A 6,000-nucleotide genomic window follows, 5' to 3' on the forward strand; every position below is an offset into this window, starting at 1 on the left:
AAAATGCACTTGGATACCAGACCTTGGTAAAATGAGTTAATCTAAAGTACTTAGACTCCAAAAAACCAAAACATCAAATATAAATTAATTCAGAAAACTCATAGGCAGAATCTGTGAAGAGATGTCCTAAATGATAAAAGAGATCTGGGGACTGATAAAAGGAGTCATAGTCCAAATAAGAAACTATCCTGCTGCAAGAGAAATGAAGGGACTGTAAGTAGAGATCAATAAAATGGATCAAGAGCACTTCAACAGCCTGAAGCATGAGAAGAAAAAAATATGAAACGTGGGATGGGTGTTGGAGCATTGCAGACTACACGTGAGCTGCCAGGGGACTTAAAGAGAGCATGGCAACATCACCTAACTGATGATGAAGAAAAACCTAGAGAATTACAGACCTGATATCTCTCTGTGAAAACCTTAAAGAGCGAGCTACTGACTAGTTATTCTCTAATCCTCTAAAGATTTGTAAATTTGTAAATAAATGGCAGGATTGGATTTGTTGAAGTTTCACTAAGGACAAATAATTTCAAACTAATTTGATTCCATTCTTTGACAGGATAACTCGCCTTGTGGCTAGCGGGGAACAGCACTGGATGTGATATGTCTTGACTTTGGAGAGGCTTCTGGCACTGTCCCAGGAGACATTCTCATAAGCAAACCAAGGAACCGCAGCCTATTTAGATTCACAATATGTTGAATTCAGTGTCAAAGTCAGAGAGCTTTCTGGGGAAATCTTCCCAGTGACAGTCCATAGTCCAGATCTATTCAGTATTTTCAGCAGTAACCTTTAGAAATTGCTTTGCTATAAATTTTCCTGGTGATACCCAATGTGGGGTGGGGTAATGGGGAGTCTGGGGGAGGTGTCTGTCAGCACCTATGGAGGGTAGAACATGAGTGGTTGATAATTTGAAGAAACAATCTCAGTTAACAGGATGAGTTTCAGCAGAGGCATAGGATGACCCTGTCATGAGGCAGCTGTGAGAATGTGCAAACACAAAGTGAGACCCACTGGGTAGCAATCCTGTAGAAGTGGCTTTTCAGAGGCTGGGAAAAGTGAAAGTGGAGAACCTGAAAGACTGTGCCACATACAAAATCCTCTTACCATAAGAATAACAATGAGCTGTTTCCTATGCCCTTGTCAATCAAACAAGAAGAAAAAAATTAGCGATGCCAACAGAAACCCTGCATTTGGCTTTGCTTTTAGTTTCTGCCCAAGATGTTCCATAAGAAGAGGAAGCAATCAAATCTCTTTTGGTAGCTTTAAGAGCTTATTTGGACACCCCTTGTGTTAATAGAGACAAAAAGGTGCTCTCTACAATATGTACATCCTTAGTGCCAAGGATATGCCATGGGGACTTTCTGAGAATACCTTTGAAGCTTTTCTGTTGAGATGTTATTCCCCTACAGCTTTTTCATGCACACAGGTTGCACTCATAATTCCCATGGGATGGGACCAGTGTTTCTGTAATGGAAGCTTATTTTCTTCAACATCAGAAGCATCTTCCTGGGAAGATGTTCTTAACTTCACAACTTACACCCTAAAAAAATATCTCTGTTTGAAGGGTTTATATCTTTAATTCACCCAAATTTCACACATGTTTCAAAGTACTTCCTAGGCCTGTGAAGTTTTTTATTGCATTCTTGAAACTGGGCCAATTTCTGAGTGCATGCCCAGCAATGTACTAGGTAGGTCATGATGATTCTTTTAGCAACAGCTAAAAGAGCTTGCCCCATACATGGCAACAGCAATTGTGCAACCTGGAACATGGGTGAATGCTTACATTTAAGTGCAGTGGGAGCATCTGCTGAGCTCATCCACCTCACATCATGCCTTTAGACTCCATATCTAAGCTCAAACTACACCCCAGGCCACATGTAGGTAAATGCAGTGTGGAAAAGGCACCAAGGGTATCTGCTGTTGGAAGTGGGGCAAAAGTATGAGCAAACCCCACCAGCCACCTGCAGGAATGCCCGGGGGATCTTGGGGCTGGTCTGCCCCTGCCACCTATCTCTGGGCAAAGCCCAGATCTCCTGGGTGAAGGGAAGGTGGGGAGGAGGGATAAATCCTCTCACGGTGTTAACTATCGATATATTTTAAACGACTCATTTAAATACCAGGAGGTGCTTAATCCCCTCCTGTGACAGAAGCAGGTTGGGAGCACTGTGCGCTCTGCCGGGCGCTAAGCGGCACTGGCACGCACAGCTCTGTCATTAGCAAGCTGGCTGCTGCTGGCACGTGCACACTGATGACAATGCCATTAAAAACATTTTTTCCATCTAATACTCCAAAGGTTATTCTTGGTGACAAGTGCTTTCCAGCTTGTGGCCAGGGCTGAGACTGCTGCTCCCATTTGTGCAGGCTGGCTCCTACACTGAGTCTATATTCAAGCATGACCAGGTCTCTTGGGTGCCTTTCTGTTACCATCTATATCTATACCTATGTCCTATTGTGCTGTCAAGAGGTGGATGAGATGAACTGGAGGTGAACAAAGGTCTTGTTGCCTCTAGTTTACCTCACCAGCATCCAGGTACAACAGTACTGGGTGTCCTCTAAAATGTTTTCCCAAAGCAAAGCTTAGCGCTGGTGGAGACAGGCAGGTAGGCATCATCCACTACAGCAGCTGAAGCCTGAAGAGGCACATGCAGCTGATGGGGACTTCTCCTTGCAGATGGTGCTGTGAAGAGGCATCTTGTTGTATTAGGGATGGAGAGTAGTGAAGGGGTCCTTCCATGCCAGGGACGAAAAGTGACCTACAAACCAGTCTAGCAGCCCCAGACATGGAATCAGAGGAAATATGCATCACAGATTTTTGTGTTTTGTCTGAATTTGTCCAGAGGAGTCCTGATCACACCAACACCACAGTAATTGCCAGAAAGGCAACAAAGTCCAATCCACGTGCTGCAAATGCCTCCTTCTTAATTTAAAACCTTTGGTCAGTGTCTCTAACAAACACTTCCATTTCTCACTGTACTGTACCACAACAGATTCCTGATGCTTGCACACATTCCTCTTACTTATCCCAGCTTTCTATGGTTTGGCCCCCTTGGGTCCTGGATCTAAGCCTCTGAACCTGTGGGAACCAGGATACTTCTGTGCAGCAGTGGCATCAAACGAGCCCCAAAGAGCCCCAATGAGCCTTAACAACCCCCAAAAATCCTCTTGGTCCCATCACTGGAGTCAAAGACGAGCCAGAGCCAGAGCTGGAACTTGTGCATTTCCCCTTAGGTCAGGAGCAAGTGTGCTCTCTTTGGGCAGGAGCTGTCCAGCAGGGCAAGAGGTAGGGAGTGACCCCACAGGCCTGTGGAAGGTGGTGGGAGTGTGCACCACCCAATAAGGCAGTGGTCTCTTTTGTTTTGCCAAGCTCTGGTTGCCCAAGAAAGTGACATCCAGGGCAGCCTTGCCACGGCTACTCTGCCAGGGCTGCCTTTCCTGAGTGTCCATCCGGGAATTCTTCCACTCCACTTGGTCATTTTGCATTGCACTGTGAGGTGCCCAAGCCCCAGTCTCCCCTGGAACCTCATAAGTGGACCCCATGCTGTCAGGCAAAGATAGGAGACTGGGGTTATGGGCTGCACCAGTCCCCCTGTGCTTCAGAGGGCAGGCAGGAACAGTTATAGCTCAAGGGCCACTGTAAAGGGCATTTTGAGCGTCAGGTGTCCAAATGCAAGTGGAAAAAATCAGTCAGTGATGACACTGGGTGAGGAGGCAGCATGGTACTGGCCAAAACTGGGACACAGTTCCTGGAGAGCTTCTGGGGGACAAGTGAGTGTCTCTTTGCCAGACTCTTCTTTACCCAAAGGCTGATTTTTGACCAGCACACATGCAGTGCAGCATCACTGGGACAGCAAAACCTGTGGGGTGCTGTGGGTGCCCTTTGTAGCAACAGTGATGGGAAGGCAGCCAGAGGTACCACTGGCCCCACACCATGCATGGCCCTTGGACTATGTATCCATACCATGGTAGGCCCCAGGGACAAAGCAGCTCCTTTGATCCCCTTGGCTTTTCCCTTCTGTGTCAGGATGTGTTATTTACTCTCAACCACAGCAGTGATGCAGGGGAGGAGGCAGAAAGGGAAGATGTGCAGCCCAAGCTGCTGGGAGAGGCCAGCAGCTGTTATTGCAGGCTGCCATGGGAAGCTGATGGGAGAAGCAAAGGGGAAAGATCATCAGCAACAAGAACAGCAGCAAAACCTCCTCTCTGCCAGCTAGACAGGGGCAAGGTCTGCAGGGTCCTCCCAGCAGCACCAAACCAGAGGGCTGGGGGAGCAAACCAGCCAGAGCCATTGCAACCAAGTTCAGGTAGCTGCCCCAAGGAAAACAGAAGCAAGCAGATAGCTAAACCCAAAATGAAATAACAGCTTCAGAAAAAAAAAAAAAATCCTCAAAGGCACCAAACCTGTTGTTTTTTTTAGCTTGCATATTTTTTAATGGAGTAAAAAAAAAAAAAAAAAAAAAAGGAACATGCCATAGATGTCAGTCTGGTGCAGATCACCCTTCCTCATGGAGGGCACCAGGGGCCCCATACAGTTCCCTCATGGCAGCCAGTCCTACCCCTGCACCCCTTCCCTGCAGTCAGCTGGAGAAGGAAGTGGATAAAAAGTACACGGTGATACAGCACAAGCACAGAAGAAGAGCACAGCAGCACCCAGGCTGGGCTTTAGCCAGGGATGGCAATGCTGGCACGGGTAAAATAAAAGCTCAACAAACTCTGTACGTCCCAATTAAAAACAGCAGAAATAACAATCTCCCCTTGAGAGCTGCACATTAAACCCCCACAAAAAACATTTGGGGACTCTTATACTTTTTCCTTTAGTGTCACACATATGAGCTCTGGGGCTGATGGGCCGCGTGGCAGTGGCAGCAGCTGCTCTCGGTGGCTGCTGGCACTACTGGAACCAGAAGGACCAGCGAGCTCAGTCGGAGCCTGGCCTTGGGATCTCTTGCTCATCTTTTTCAGGCCCTTCCCCAAAGGCATGGCAAGGGGAGAGTAAGGAGGCAGGATCAGATTCAAACCCAGTGGCTTTCACTCATTGTGGGCTCCCACCAACAAAGCTCTGGCTGCTCATCTGAGAAGGATCCCTCTTCTCTGCCTCATGTATACACATTCATATATAGATATCTGATAAACATTTTGTATGAAAATAAATACTTCATCTGTGTTTTAAGAACCATCATTGTCAACATCTAGTCACCTGCTATAATGTTACATCTTTTTGTCCATGACAATCTTGTTCCCATTGCTTTTTCCCTAATCCATGGGCACCTCCTCCCTGCCTCCTGGGGCAGCCAAAAGCACTGCAGCAGGCAGAACTGTGCCTTTTGGCAGCCCCTCTCTTACTTGCTGCCTCACAAAGTTTGGCTTATTATAGGGAACTTGAAAATGGTTCCCTTTTACAGCATCTGTTTCATGATAGAAGAAATTATCTTCATTTCAAAAACACTTTACAAAGAGTAGGATTTTAACATTCTCTTATAGGGCTCTCAGTTAAGAAATATTTTTCTAGATAGAACTGTTTATATAGATATAGGTATAGTTTTTATTTATTTTATTACCAACCCAACATTTCAATTTGCAGCTGTTGATGTAACTCATGACATACTCTCATGGTGGTGGGTTTTTTTCTTCTTTATCCTTAAAAAGAAATGCATTTCAAATTAAAATGATGCTTTTTCTGTCTGTCTGGTGTTCCTAAAATGTACTTGAGATGATGTAGGAGTCCTGATGTGGGTGGCAGTTTTTAAGCCCGTACCTGTCAATAGCCTGGAGACCACCAGCAAGGTGCAGGTGCTGTGAAAAATGGAGTAGCAACAGAATGGAAGGGCAGCCACGCCACAGCTCTGGGTGGGATGGTGCTGGGATATGAGGCACATGGGCATGCTATCCAGGTTCCCCTGAATTACTACTGCTACTCTGAGCAGGAGGACCACGCAGCAAACCTGCCACCACCACCATCCCAAGGAGCTGGTGCTGCTTTCCCTGTCCCCCTTGCTCCCCCC

This window comes from Vidua chalybeata, chromosome 6 (assembly GCF_026979565.1).
Source record: "Vidua chalybeata isolate OUT-0048 chromosome 6, bVidCha1 merged haplotype, whole genome shotgun sequence".
In the NCBI taxonomy this organism is placed as follows: domain Eukaryota; kingdom Metazoa; phylum Chordata; class Aves; order Passeriformes; family Viduidae; genus Vidua; species Vidua chalybeata.